The sequence below is a fragment of the Topomyia yanbarensis genome, chromosome 2 (assembly GCF_030247195.1).
Source record: "Topomyia yanbarensis strain Yona2022 chromosome 2, ASM3024719v1, whole genome shotgun sequence".
Taxonomy (NCBI): Eukaryota; Metazoa; Arthropoda; class Insecta; order Diptera; family Culicidae; genus Topomyia; species Topomyia yanbarensis.
The window spans coordinates 448,765,537-448,779,754 of record NC_080671.1 but is presented as its reverse complement, the minus strand read 5'-3'; the positions used below and the strand labels follow the sequence as shown (position 1 = coordinate 448,779,754).

At 38.3% G+C, this 14,218-nt stretch overlaps 1 protein-coding gene across 3 annotated transcripts in view; it reads left to right on the top strand.

Moving 5' to 3' along the window:
- The window catches only part of LOC131685745 (homeobox protein cut), a 528,971-nt gene that overhangs the window by 283,009 nt on the left and 231,744 nt on the right, over positions 1-14,218 (top strand). The gene's annotated exons all lie outside the window — the stretch shown is intronic.

The window sequence follows — 14,218 nt, the reverse complement described above, 5'->3', positions numbered from 1 at the left end:
GTTCAAGTTGTTTTCGATGAAACAAACTCTCGATAAACGGTTATCCAGAGGTCAAACACCTTCACATCGCGAACTATTCAAACTTCTTATGCACGAAAATAAATTTTCAGTCGCATCGCTTGCTTGAGGCGAATCCTAACTAACAACCCACCCACTACCCAATCCGTGGTACTTATGGGAGTGCCACTGAGTCGGGGCCTTCCGTTAAGTAAGTACCACATCAACACTTCCTTTCTCATACCCCCAAGCTACGGTAAAGATGGTCGTGGCCAGCAATTGTGGTTCTCAGGCGAAATTCTCGCTTGGACTGGATCAATTGTTATTCCCAAGCAATGCTCCTCAAGTAGTCTGGCTGGAAATGTGAGTCATCAGTCTGCAATCTACGAAGTATACCGTGCTTACGCAACGCAACGCAAGGACGTCATCGTCAACATGTTGCTCATCAGGTTCGTTGCATTCGTGTTCTTGTAAATATATACAAACTGTAATAAGAATGTAATAGACATTTTCACAAATATATTGAATATAACTTGCTATTGGATAAATGAGAAAGGCACAATTACACCATTAGGTGGATTAAAACAGGTTTTTTGATCAGCCTTGAGTGCAATAACTTGCAATTTGAAATCTTGTCGTTTTAATAATCAGAAATTTATTCTGGCTAATTGGAAACATCACATGCAAACGTGCTCAGTCACTGTTTCTGCAACATTTTTTCATCGATTTGTTCAAAACCTTGTCTAGCTTAATCACGAAACGCAAATTTGTTATGACGTGCCGAGATACTTGTTTGTATCGGCCTCACTCCTTTAACCAACGCCACCCCCCTCCCCACCACCCTTTGGCTACGTTTCTGTGATGAGCCCTATGGAAAATTTAATACCAGAACACTGTCAGGTCGAAAATTTCATGATAATAAGTCAGGGGAGAAGGTTTCAGATGCCATCGTCTTGATCAGGACGGAAAAATTCATTAAAAAGTCTTGATGTGGCAAGCGATCTGTTCATGTGGTATCAATGCCAATGACTTTAAAAAATTAATCATTTGGAAAACGTTTTTTTTCTGTGCATCGAAAGCATGACATTTCTCCATTGTCTTGATCAGATCTAGCATCTGCTCATTATGCGTCGGTAACTTTGTTGCTGCCAAAATATCGTTTTTTGTCGATAATTTTGCATAATCCATGATTCAATAGATAATATATGCGATGAATGAACAAAATAATAAACTTTCAATGTCGGAATGTCGCCCGTTTACCCCCAGATTTATTATTTCCTCCAAATGCCAAATACACTGTAAAATTCAGCAGAATTAACACATCAGTCGCGGTAGCCCTTGTGGGCCTTGGAATCTGTATATCAAGACCAATATATTGAGGAGACCATTTTCAGGAGCTGCGATCTGCTTTGCGGATTGTTCATTACGGTACATATCATTACATTTGAATCACCAGTCCGAGTGCCATCACGATATTCCGAATATGTTTATGATTATGTTTCACTCACCCATCTTTTTGCACATATGAGTGAAACAAAGTTGCTTTTAGGATCTATTACTGAGAAAGGGTCGGTAAAATCGATAGCGAACAAGATTCTTCATCAAGGACTCTGAATTACCGTTTAGAATCATACACATTGAATTCAGTCGGACCATATCTGATCATCTTCGGGTCCAAGATATTCTGCTAAGTAATTCTAAAACTTTCGAATGAACTGATGCAAATATATTCAGCTGTACAAAATGTAGCGAAAGTTCGTCCAGATAAGCTTCGAATTGTGATTTCTGTTTAAACCAAGCTAACTAAAATACTGGCGATAAGCGTTTTATGAAAAACTGCCACATCTACATTCCCGTTTACAAAGTTGAGATCGACGGTGCAGTCACAGATTCGAATTTGTCATGCGAGGATCTACCTACGTTCGGGGTTAGTTGTTTCAAGGACCCCATGATCCGTCGAGCAAAGATTTTGAATGGCAATCCCATTCACCTAGAAAAAACACAAGCCAGGTAACCTTTGACAGTAGAGTTCACATAACCATGTGCCGCGCACAAACAGCGTCCGATGATTCTGAATTACAAAACGCTCTTAGTACTCTGTTGCAGAAATAGTAAAAAGAGCTGCGCCGCTCACCACGACAAATGATTATGCTCTCTTGGTTCAGAAGTGTGACTTTGATCGTTTCCATGTGGGGACATCTTTTACTGCTCTCAAAAACTATAGGAAGATGAGATTACTTGTAAAGGTTTAAATTTTTCTCTTGAAAGGCCACCAAATGTACCAGTTCGAGGAAGCTCTGACACAAAGACGAAGCAAACAGCTGCGGGTCATAGAAATTTGAGTTAAAACAATGAGTTTCGCTTCCAGGAACTGCAAAAGTCTCATGTTTAAAACATGTTAAGATATGTCTAAGGAACAACCTTTGTTGTTCCTTAGACATATCTTAACATGTTTTAAACATGTTTTTTGGCATGTAGAGCCTATTAAATCAGAGTGTAAGTGATCTTCCTATGAAAACATAGCAAAAACACGATTTTTTATTGGAGAACGATTCTGAGCACAGCTTGTTCATTTACTCAATTGATTAACTATTTCTCAAAAATTAATATGAAAGTTCACATAAATACAAGTGTAAGTTCGCTTTAAAGTGAATTTTTTTTACAGAGTTGATGTATTTACCACTTGAATTCAGCGTTGCGTTCAGCCGTGAGATAAGATACTCGTGCATATGAATGATGAGAAAATTGAGGTACGATTACACGAGCTGACCCCGCATACTGGCAATGTCGCCATTTCAAAAAAAAACCATTTCTCAATTCGAAGAAGTGGAATTCGTTACGAGGTATATAAAGTTGAAAAAATCTAAAAAGTTCAACGTTATTAGCGTAAGGTCTCTCACTTGATGTCTCCAAAATGAACGTATTATTCTATTTCTTCTGTTATTTTGGCTTTATTTTATTGCCTAACTCATACAGCAGAAAATAGCTTTTTAAGATGCTGAAAGCTAAAGTTTTGCTTTATTTTCAAAAAGTGATAAAATCAAGACTTCAAAAGTGTTATATTCAAAACAAATTTCCATAATACAGGTATGCAATGAAAATTCAACTGATGTATCCTAAATACTAGAGTTGAGTGGGGTCAAGTAGGTCAGTTTTTTTGTGGCGAACTCGTGCGATGATATTTTTGCACTGATTTTGACAAAGAAACATTAGTTGGAAAGGTTATACATCTGGCAACACGTTGAGAATAATGATTTTATGCCTGGCTAAATATTTTTCAAGCTAAATCCAATAAGGCGAAGGCACTCTTCTTCAATTTTTTTTTAAATCTGGCGGTATGATAAAACTATGTACACTCCTAGAAAATCACGGGGTCAACAATTATTTGAAGAGTATTAATATTGCAGTTTATTTAAAAATTATAACACTGATATTGTTCAGAAAAGAAAATGACGAAGTGGCTAACGATATAAAAATCATGAAATCGCGGAAGAAAATGTTGAAAAAACAAGTTTTTTTTCAGCAGCTGCGTCTGGCTTTGTTTTTGCGAATGATTTCTTCGGTGTCCTCGTCGTCGCCAGAGTGTGGAAATGAAGTTGTGCATTCCGGCTCCCGTAGTTGCTTAGCTGTGCGACGATCACGTTTGCATTTACTGAGCATTTATTTGGTTGCCTTTTGCTTCTTTTTTTCGAACATGTTTTTTTTCGATTATCTACTTCAACAATACCTTAAATTATTAGGTATATTGTTAACTTACTCGAAAGCCCGTCAGGTGGCTTTCATTTATGACGAGAACTTTCCTTTCACACAAACACGCAATATTTTGAACGAAACCTTGAATTGTTTAGAGACTGATCAAATACTGGCACCATCTTGAACAGATGCAAATGTGTTCTTTATGTCTTCTTCATTTCGTTGTGGGGTTTTTAACATGAAATTATCCACAATCTTCATGTCAACTAGCATTGTGGTGCCGGTAGTACCGGTTCCAAAAATCTCGGGAATACCGACCCATTGTTGGTACCGAAATACCGGTACTGGTTAAAGATAAGTACCGATATTTTCGGTACCATGGCAAGCTTTTGATGAATATAATTAACCTAACCTTTTTCAGCGTTTATAGGGGCCTGTTTTAAAACATCGACCAACAACGTGGCAACTGGATATTTTAACTATTTGCAATTATTTACACTGACGTTTAATTGAATTTGTGTATTTAGAACAAGCATGGATAGAAAACAATTGATTTGAACTTTCCATAAGCGACATTCGAGTTTGTTCTCATTATTCGATGTATGCCGACATAATAAGTTTGTGGCCTAAGCTACGCCTGTACTCATTTTGCTGTTGAATATTAATACCTAACCTCGATCCGAATAAGGCACCTAGGGATCTGATCTGAATTTATGATCAGCGTTGTTTGATTATATGTGGTTTGTATCCAAAGTTAGGTAAGAAGGACTATGTTTCGTCATCTGGATTCGTACAATATGAACTGTTGGAAATACATGGGAAAAAGTTTCTTAAAATAATAGATTCCACCTCCTCTTATTTCGACATGATTCCTTTAAGGAACTCCAAGTTAGTGTGCGGTGCAAATCGATGTACCCCGACTTAATCATCATCCATATACAAGGGAACCATCTTCAAAATGATGCTTCCAGCCTCGGGTAAACTTCTGACGCTTTTTTCATCTTTTGATGGTTCCACCCATTGCACATTTGGTCTAAATCAGTCGTTGTAATTCTTGCAGTAGAGGCTTCTGAGTTTCACTTCTGAGGTTGTCTGATTTGACTGCGCAGCCGGAGGAACGATACTGTACTATTTGTACAGTGGATAAGCAACAAAGCAGTAGAAATTGATTCTTTTTTCGACACGTTTTCTTCGCCGGAAAAAGACTCTAGTGCAGATAGACTAAAATTCACCTTAGCTAGTAAACTTGGTTTGGTAGCAGAATTAAATTTTTTCGTCTACGAAATTCATGGTATGACCGCATCAGAGTCATTAGCAGAAAAAATTGCAGCAACTTTGGGGCAGTGGACTGGAAGAAAACTTATCATCAAATGCCACGAAATAAAAAAAAATCCTAGCAAACTTTTACCAGAATGGCCTTGCCCTCAAATGGTCGCTTTTAATACATAATTAATTTAATGACCCGAATATAAATGTTGATGAGAGCCGTACTGAACAAATTTCTAAGTAATGTATTTAAAAAAGGTAGATATTTTTTTTTGTCCTGTCGATAAAAGTATTCTTGGTTTCGCGTCGATCTCAGAGTAGTGGAAGAGGTTTTTTTTTCTTTAAAACATACAATCGAACTGACTATAAACTCCGACAAGTCATGATTGCTAGTGGATAACGAGGCAGCCTGAGCGAAGTTTATACGGTACGAGAATGATTTTTCGCCTCTGAAAATCTCAACTACATCGGCTAAGATTGAACCCAGATCCACTTGAGTGAGAAGCAGTTACGCTTACCACACAACTACCCGCGCCTTCGATTATTGACGTTTTCATATATTTTGGAAACTTTTTATACATGAAAAGTTTGTCATAGAAAGCCACTTTGCATACTTTGTTTTTTCAAAAAAGGATCTAGGTTGTCTTTTGAAAAGGGTCAAACTTTTTTTTACCATTTTTTTTAAATCGCTGTAGTCTAAAAATGACAAATCCTACAAAATAACGTTGTAGGAGTGATTTTCACAAAATTAGTCAAATTTTGAATAAAAATATTGAAAAAATTCTTCATCGATTCCTACACTGAACAAAATCGATTTTAACAATTTAAAGTCGATTTACAAAAAAACCCATCTTTGATTTGGGTGAAATTTTGTTCCAAGAAAAGTAATTATATTCCCTACCTACTGTCAAAATTTCAAGTTGGGCACTTCCAAGGAAAAAAAAGTTTTTTGTGAAAACCTTTTTCTTGTCCAAACTGAATTTTTTTCGGTGTATTTTCGTCGAAAACTAAAACAATGAAAGTCGTGATCATCTCAGACTCCAATTCCCCAACTGCTAGTTGCCTGATACATGCATAAAGTATCAGTAACGAATTGGGTATATATTCGTAACAAACTTGAATGAAGAACTGGAAGACCTGGAAGACTGATTTTTATGTACGATGTATAATATTTTGTGGTTTTTAGAACTATTTCACGAGCACGAATGATGAGTTGTGACTGATATTCTAGGAATCATGAACTGGTTCAAGAAAATATGAATATTATGTGATTTTGAGAAATAGCACGAACTATGAAGCGTGACTAATATCCTAGGATTCAGTTTTAGGATGTTTTGTGCACTAATTCCCGAGAAAATTGTTGACATTTTTTTGTGCATAAGGACACAATACCCAACATAAAAGTTTGGTTTTTAACCCACTTTATGCTAGTTATAGTCTAAAGTCTAAACCAGAACCAAATTGGTGCCAATTTGAAACTGAAATCGAAAATTTTTAAACATTCACGCAAGACGTGTGACGATTTAGAGTTAAGGGTTTTTCGCTGATAGGGCTGGTTGTTGATTTGGAGGTGCTGGACGCTGGTTTTGCAATATGATCAATCAACATTTAAATTACTTGTTAGATACTAGGAGAAGGTAAACATCGCTCCTCTATAACAGTAAAGCAAACGATAAGCTCTACCTAACGCGCTTTGTTACTTATCCATTTTACAAACATTATATCATCTTTACCTCCTACTGTACAGTGCAATGCGTTAGCCATAGAAAATTCTGGATTTTCTGGAAGACAGAAAGACCATCAATGGGGAATACTAACCAAGGCTACCGAACGGTATAGACTATTCAATTATAGAGACACGTCTTGATGGTTTGATGAAGCGTGTGCTGTTAAAGGCTACATTGAACGAAATACGGTATGAAATCGTACTTCGCTCACCATATTCACCTGACTGGTCCCGTGTGATTTTTTTACCGTAAATAGATAAGATTGAGATAATTTTTAATCGAATGAGCATATACAAGGTGCCGTTCCTCAGTTTTTTTTACAGACTGCAATAAAAGAAGTTTTTTGGGTGTAATGAAAGGTCTTAAAAAATTGAGAACCAAGAAGATTGCGTTGGAAAATAATTCAAATTTGTCTGAGCGCGCACTTTTTCCATATTTGGACCAAAGACTTTTCAAGCCACCCTCGTAAAACACGTCAGACGGCACCGTTTTGTATCTCGAAAGCAATCTGCCAGCCCAAGTAGCAGTGGCTTTTTTATAGCACGCTAAAAGATCGATCTAAGTTTAATGAGGGATTATTACTAAAGATTATCAACAATGAAACAAAAACGATTGCGCCCAGTATCTCCAAACCAACAACCACCACTACCAATAGAAGAAGCCAATGCGAAGACGGATTTACAACAGCAACCCGTATGATTAAGAAACCAATAATAACATACAACCGTGTGTAGCATGAAAGCAGTACCAATAACGACAAGTATGTGAACGATAAGGTCAGACAAAGCAGACCAATTGAAACCTCAGGTTACAATGAAAATTTTGCGCAGCTTGGGCAAAGGATCTCATAGACAGTAATAAATTTCCGTTTGGTTTAGTAGTATTTCAAAAGAGCCATCGACCTCGTTAATGTACCTGGGCCTAAATACTTATAAGCGACTGAAAACAAATGTCGCAAGTACATACAAGTACGTACTTCGGCATAAAAATCGCTTAAAAAGTTTTCAATAGCGAAACTCGGCAAGGATGGACCTCCAGCTAAAAATAAATAATTCGTACGCTGTTGTTTCCGTATATCGTTCAAGATTAAAAATTGTAAAGATCGGATATGTTTTTACGATTTTTATACTGGTTGTTTTTTATCTGACTCTTTCAAAAGAGAGCCCCACTCTGATTTTTACGGTCGAAGTTTATTTCCGATTTTTACATTCTAACATGTACGAAGCATTTTCTGTCCGTGCGACTTTTATTTTCGAACGCTTATATAAATATATACACATTCAAAAATAGAATGATATAAAGTGAAACATTTGGTACTCGAGCAACAATTGATGTTTCCTCTAAAAATTGTATTTATTAACTTTAAACTTAAATACTGAAATACATTTTTTTCTGAATATCAAAACATTTAGAGCGAAATGGGACGTAATAAATTGTAGAATAGAAAATGTATATTTTTTCAACTTTTAATTTCTGTGCGGAATTTTTGCAAGAAGAATCTGGGTGAAGTGAAAGCAATTATCTGAACAAATTTCCCCCAGAGGCAAGATTCGAACCCGAAACCTTCGAGACTCCGGCCCGATGCACTAATCCTTATGCTATCCCTGGGATATAACGGCGTCCTAGAAAGAACATGTGATTATCGTACTGGTCGACCCTGCCTGCAAAGCGAGATCACACGCAAACGCAGCTGCCACCCAAACACATTTGATCTATTTACTTTCCCTCCTAGATACCAAGGCCCGGGTTTTTTATTATCGTCTAGTGTCTAATTTTCAGTTTATTACGCATCGTATCGTAGCTAATGAAGACTGTCGATTTCTGGTCCCTTGCCCAGTTAACAGAGGTATGACGGAAGTAAAGTCGCCGTTCAAATTAAATTAATAATTCATTTAATTTGTTTTTTTGACATGAGTGCCAATATCTTATGTAAGACAACGGGAAAAACTGATCGAAGTGGTTACTGGCGTTCGCTCCACTCATATTAACAATTGTAGTAAAGTATAGTATTATGTGACTTTCAGACAATTTGTTAATTAAATTCAAACAATTTTAGGCACGTTTTAAAATATGCTTTGGAAGAACTTTTTACATAATTCCAAGACTGTTTTCATTTTTTCTCTAATCTTGTCCATATCTTTTGATTATTCGAAGATTGTTTCAATAGGTAGTTTTAAACCACGCACTTTCGTTCAAGAGACTATTTTAAGTTGTTAATTCTGGAAAACAATACGTAATAGTCTAAAAAACAGGGCTAAATACAAGGGTTACAGACTTCCGATTGAACCGAGTATTCGCTATGTGAAGCATTTACTTAAAGTGAAAATAAAGCTTATGCTCACGGAAGATATTCAGGTCCATGATGCGAGACAAACAGTACTGTCAAAGTTCAACAAATTGACCCAGGAAAAAGAATCATTTTGCAAACACTTGCGTAGTTGTGTACGAAAGCGATAAAAGTAAGATAACCTTAAGACAATGAGCTAATCGTGGTACGGTTACACGAGCTGGCTCCGTATACTTGCAATGTCGCCATGAAAAAAAACAGATCCCAGTTCGAAGAAGTGCAATTCGTTACGAATAAGGTTGAAAAATTCAAAACACGTAATTAGCATAAGGTCTCTAACTTGATGTTTCCTAAATGCACATATTATTATTTTTTCCATTGTCTTTTTATTTTCTTACGTAACTCATACAGGAGAAAACGGTATAAGATGCTGTAAGCAAAAGTTTTACTGTTTTCAAAAAATGATAAAATCGAGACTTCAAAAGTGTTATATTCAAAACAAAATGCCATAGTAGGAGTATGCAATGAAAATACAAATTATACTTTCTAAATGCTACCTAAAACAGATTTTGGTCAATATTTAGGCCCATTGTTACGGTTCCGTGATGGCTATTGCGCAATCGAAATGCTGGTACACCGAAAATTACGGTTCGCGCGCTATCAACCAAGAACACACGAGAGTATACAAAAGGACACACGGTTATAAAACAGATTTTATACATGCGAAGTTACGTACACGTTAGCACACGCGACATACAAACGCACTCGCAATCGAGCACGTTAACGTATAAACGCTCGAGCTTCTCGTGATGATACACGCGATTGTGAAGTCCCCATGCCCGAACATCTGAATCATACAATGAATATCACATTCAGAATCACGGCTCGCTGCCTTAAGCAGTGTTTTAGTGGAATCCCAACGCTTCGGTCAGGGAGTCTAAGTCTTTCGTTCAGATAGCCAAAAACCGCAAGGGACTGCATACTCAAAAAGTACAAAAGGCTCCAAATCGTGATGAACGGCAAAATGCGGTGGGAACGTCACGGACTCGGAAACTGATGCTGACGAAGCCTCATTGTCTCATCATTGATGACGATACTTACGTCAAGGCGTACTTCCGGCAGTTTCCGGAGCTACTGTTCTTCACCGCCCAGCATGTTCAGGAGGAAGTACGGAAGCAGAAACTTCCGACAGCATGATGTACCAAGTTACTTTACGCTCGTCTGGACATGCCGCAGACTCAGGTGATTCGTATTTCTAATCCCAAAAGATCATGACTCCAGCAGTAGCAGACAAAGGGTTTAGTCGCCGGTAAACTCTAAGCTTGCCCATATGACCCTTTTCCACTCTTTTCAAAGCTTTCTTCCTTAAACTCCATGCCCTCCCTTGAGTACTATGGCTCTTAATATTGAAAAATATACTTCACTTTCCAGTCCCTTCCTAATTGAATGTCGTTAAAAACATAAAAAGAAACTTTTAAAGTTTGCCAATAAATACATGATTTGGCAAGCGAGCTGTTCATGTGGCAAACGGAGTGAGCCGTTCGTGACTACCGGGACTGTAAACGGGGAGATCTATCTCAAATATTGTTTACAGCAGCGTCTGTTTCCTCTGTTGCAGCAACACGAGGGCCCTCTACGATCTTCTGGTCGAATCTACCTTAGTGCTATTATTAAAATGTTGTCCTGGACTGGTAAAAAACCGAACCCGACTTTCGTACGCAAGAACATAAACCACCCTTCCCCCACGCACCAGAACCAAGGCCCATAGAAAAATACTGGTAAATTATGAAGCAGGCACTACGTTCCAGCAATTTCCCAAAAATTTCCCTCGATCTTTTTACACATGCGATTGAAATAAAAAGGCTTTTATGATCTATTGCTAAAAAAGTTTTTTACGCATTCTTCGTGTGTCAGTTCCTAAAAAAATCCGATTTTTGCTTCACTATCATCTGACTTGTCTTTCAATTTATCATATCACCCGTAATTTTCGTCTCTTCACTTTGGCGTCGTGCTCTTGGTCCATGTATAAATAAATTCTCCTGAAAAGATCTTTTTTAAGATCAAATACAATCCGTTAAACAAAGAAAGTTCAAAAGAGCTGTTGCCGGGACAGGTTACTCGAAAGATCTACCAGATAAGCTCAGAGCTGTGTTATTCTGACTAAAGCAGGCAAATGGCGTTACTGGCGATGAGTCTTTTATGAAGGACTACCGCGTCTACATGCCCGTTCACATTGTTAGGATCGACGGTGTGGTCACCTATTCGAGTATGTCGTGCGTAGATCTACTGAAGCAAGTGGTTGAGTGTTTCAAGAACACCCTGTTCCAGTGAGTAATGATTTGGATTGGCACACGCACTGAACGGGATAAAATTATGTGTCCTTTCAAACTGATATCGGGTGACCTTTGACGGGATTGCTTTACGTGTAATTAAGTCTTCTTCTGTCTGTCCGACTGTTGTTACCGGGCGTCATGAAATGCCCTGAATACAAGCAAATAGGTCATTGTAGCAGTAAAATTCGGTGTGACAATTACGCAGAGAATAATGAGGGTGACTCTTGCGTTGCGAATGCTGAAAAGTGTGCCTATTATGGGAAGAGTCCAAGTCTGGTCCAAGCAGTGCCCGAGAAAATTGAAGTGTTCCATTAAAAATGCACTCTTTTGCAGAAGTACTTGAAAGCTATGCCACTCACTACGAAAATCATTACGCTCTTTTGGCTCAAGCAAATTATGATTTGGACGATCCCTATGTGGAGATATCTTTTACTGCTCCTAAAAACTATAGGCAGTTGAGATTCCTTGTGAAGGCTTGATTCTGACCATATATCTGCTTTTATTTTCATTATAGAGGTTTTAACCTTACGGTAATTCTCTTTTAGAGTTAGAAAAATCTCTTCTGGAAAAATCTCTAACCCTATGGGCGGGGTTGATCAAATATCTGTTCCACTTGTGTTTCTATGAGACGAGCGAAACTGTACCATAATTTTCGTAATTTTTTAAATTTCAATTATAAGTTTTCGCAATTGAAGTCTTCCTAGTGTGTAACTGAAACAGGTTCGTTATTTATTATGAAATCTACTTTACATTTAAGTACAACACCGTTTGTAAATCTGAATACGACTCACAAGGCCGTAGTGTGGTCTTTTGACACCTTTGGAAGGGTCTGTGGCTCTTTGGCCCATGTTAAGGGCTTTCTTCTAAATTCGATGTTCGAACAATAATTCGGTGTGTACTTAGAAATGTCACATATGTTCTGACTTATTTTATAAAGCAGGTTTAAGATTTTGGTGGTAGCCAACAGCGCCTATACGGGCCTCATGTAGAATCCATCATAAAGAAGTTTGGAGAACACTACTGGTTGGAAGAATTGCCAAGAAGAAAACCCGAGTGTTCCAAAACGAAACTGAATCAGAAAATGATATCTCCAATTAGGAAGAATAAATCAATATCGATACGTTGTTAGCTCAATTAAGCGGAATGTTCGTCCGTACAGACCAAAAACCAAACGTGCTGCAACAAGAGCCTAGAAATTTCTATGGCGAGATTAACAATATTATTCCACCGTCATAGGGGAGGATGTAGGCGATGCGCACAGATGGATTTAAGTAGAGAAATTTGGTCGAAAATTGCCAGTTTGGCAAGTAATATGTTCCTGCGGTTCTAAGTCAACCATTTTTTACATTACCGGAACAATAAACGAGAAATTCGATCAATCTGAGTGTTTCCAGTAGAGGTGGCTGCTTTTTTATGAGGAGCATGGTACCCCTCCACAGGTTTGATTCGATTTAGGATCGGCGCACTATGCAAAAACAACTTTCAATTGGCTCACGGAAAAGAGTATTCATTTCAATTCATCGAATTATCCTCAGCTTCGGGGAATCGAACGTTACTGGGTGATTGCGAAGAGGATCCCCAGAAAGATTGGTAGAGCACCTGGGAAAGTTCAGTTAAAACAAAAATGGGATGAAGTGGCTCCATAATGCGATGAAACATTCAATATCGTACAGTAATTGATCATACTACAGACTTCACTCCTAAATATTAGTAGTCAAACTAAAGGTAAACAGTTATTAGCCTTTCTAGTTTCTGTGAGTAAAATGTGCACAAATCAAGGTTTAAAGTTGTATGTTAGTGTTGTTTTTCACAGGTCAATTCAAGGAACAAGTATGATTGTTGAAGTAATTTGTAAAATGCTTGCGTTCACCCAAACATTTAGGAAGCAAATAATTCAATTTTTGGTCTTTTGACTTAAGTGTCAATACCTTATTTAGGACTGGTGCTATCCAACGGGGAAAAACGATCGGAAATGGTGAGTGAAGCTAAGCAATCATGTGAAAAAATTCCCCCTAGAGGCGAGATTCGAACTCGCAACCTTTGAGACTCCGGCCCAATGCACTAACCCTTATGCTATCCCTGGGTATGGTGACATCCCAAAAAGAACATATGATTATCCCACTGGCGACGGTGATCGTACCATGCTTGCAAAGCGAGAATCACACATAAACGGCAGCTGATCACCCCAACACATTTGATCAATTTAATCTCGCCTCTAGGGGGGTTTTTTCACATAATTCCTAAGCTTCACTCACCATTTCCGATCGTTTTCCCCCGTTGGATACCATTAGTCCTAAATTTAGGAAGCGCCGTAAGTATGAATTAAGCGATCCATCACCTGTCAATACTTCCGGCCATACAGACACCAAACACAGAGATCCCTTCCATTGTAAATCGCACCAAGTTTCGGTTGCTGTTCCTTTGACAGCTTCCGGCCAAAACATGACCGAAGCCCTTGCCTAGATTATGATGAACCCTGCTAATATTGTTGTCGGACATTGGAATAATGGTCTCTCTTCAACTCTTTCCCCCACACAGATCACAGACACAGTGTAGCCCCGGCGACAGCCAACTGGTGTCATGACAATCAAAAAACGACAGGATATAAAACAAATCCGGCGCCTTTTTTGGACAGCGTTGGCATAGGGGAGGGAGGGGAGGCAAGGGGTGATAGTTTGCATCCGTTTCGAATCCTGCCGGTCGGTCAGTTCCATGGTAGTTTTGAGTCCGTCCGTTTGCACTACTCAGGCTGATCGATGAATAGCGAAAGGGTTGAGGGATACAGTCGCCAGGAAGCTGGAAGCTGACACACGACGTCTCTTTGATTAAGGGATTTCTGATAGTGTTGCTCCTTTTTTGTGGGTTCCGATGTCCCACAGAAATCTTTTCCCTCTGTTGTTTGGATTTGCAAATAT